A 1,326-nucleotide genomic window follows, 5' to 3' on the forward strand; every position below is an offset into this window, starting at 1 on the left:
CCCTCGGGCCGCGGTGACACTTGGCAGCGACTCCGGGCTCACTTGCGCGCAAGCCCCCTCCGGTCCTCGGGAGACCACGCAGAGTTTGGCAGCAGAAGGAGCGGTCTCGCCTCTCTCCCCGATACTAAAAGCGAAGAACTTGATAGGCGCCCCAGCGATCTCAAGAGGGGTTTTTGCAGGTCGGTGTTCTGGTCATTTCTGGTGCCGAAGCTGGATTGAACAGGTGCGGTATGGTTCCAGCCTAAACGCAGCGGCCAACTTCAGCGTTTCCCCGCGCTCTCCCCCAGCCCAGTCAACGTGACGCTTCAACATTTGGGCGGGGGGTGGGAGTGTAGGACGGTCTGGAGGGAGAATGCCCGGGTATGATTTGCCATGCTGGTGCCAGGAGTCGCTTGAACTGAAGACGACAAATGTCTGCTTATCTCTCATCTATGCAGATGAATGTTTTCAGCGTCCCCCCCCCCGCAGCTCTTTGTCTCTGGTGCCCAGCAAGATTGGGTAGAAAGCTGTTCCAGAGAAGTTGTTTGGATAGGTTGGTGAATTTTTTTATCTGATCTACTGAAATCAGGGATCCAAAGGAGGGAAGGTAGTTACATTGATGTTTTTTGAAGGGAGTGTATGGCAGACTAAAAATAACACCCCCTACCACTGCTTCTGGAAGACATTCTGTGCCTTCTAGAGGCTCCGACTTTAAGGTGAATGACCCTCTAGGGTCTGGGTGGGGGGGCGAACTCAGAATGTGTTAATCTCCAGCGCGGGAAGAGTGGTCCTCCCCACTCAGTATTCAGGTTTGGGGAACCCCTTTGTCCCTCTTGTGAATTGCATCCATTAGCAGACTTCCCTGATTCAGAAGCGAGGCTGAAGTGTTTTGCAGTTGTTGGAGTGGTCAGAAGTCAGAGAATTGGTTTCATTAGAACTTAATGTGATGAATTAAATAGCGTTCATGGAAGCTTTTGTCATGGTATGCCCAGCTGAAAGGAACCCCTGGGAAAAAAACTTGTCATCTGTATAGTGTCGCTGTGAGTTGCCGTTCACATTTTACAATTGGGGAAACTGAGGTCTAGACAGGTGATGGGAGTTTTCTGTGGTATGACGTCTAATTTAGTGGTGTTTTACAAGACCAGAATTCATTTCTTGTTGTCTTGTTCATTGCTGTGTTATAGTCTACCATTGTCCAACTTCTGGCGGTAATGAGGACACACAGTGCATGTAGCAAATAGACCAGGGGCAGCTAAACATGCTGGCTGGTGAGCAGGGTTCCAGTTCTGGTGCTGCATTTGGGCCAGATCACCTCATCTCCAAGTCTAAACACACACACACACACAC

At 50.5% G+C, this 1,326-nt stretch overlaps 1 protein-coding gene across 3 annotated transcripts in view; it reads left to right on the forward strand.

The window, feature by feature from the left end:
- Nucleotides 1-1,326, forward strand: part of Pip5k1b (phosphatidylinositol-4-phosphate 5-kinase type 1 beta) — a 411,290-nt gene that overhangs the window by 120,072 nt on the left and 289,892 nt on the right. Inside the window, exon 1 of one of the 3 annotated variants that reach the window (XM_033757716.1) lies at nt 12-179. The exons of 1 other annotated variant lie outside the window; for it this stretch is intronic. The gene's annotated coding sequence lies outside the window, so the exon portion shown is untranslated. Of the gene's footprint in view, nt 1-11; nt 224-1,326 lie in introns of those variants that run through there. One more of the 3 variants, XM_033757715.1, reaches the window with a different exon arrangement.

This window comes from Fukomys damarensis, unplaced genomic scaffold (assembly GCF_012274545.1).
Source record: "Fukomys damarensis isolate Sample0158 unplaced genomic scaffold, DMR_v1.0_HiC HiC_scaffold_31, whole genome shotgun sequence".
Lineage (NCBI taxonomy): Eukaryota > Metazoa > Chordata > Mammalia > Rodentia > Bathyergidae > Fukomys > Fukomys damarensis.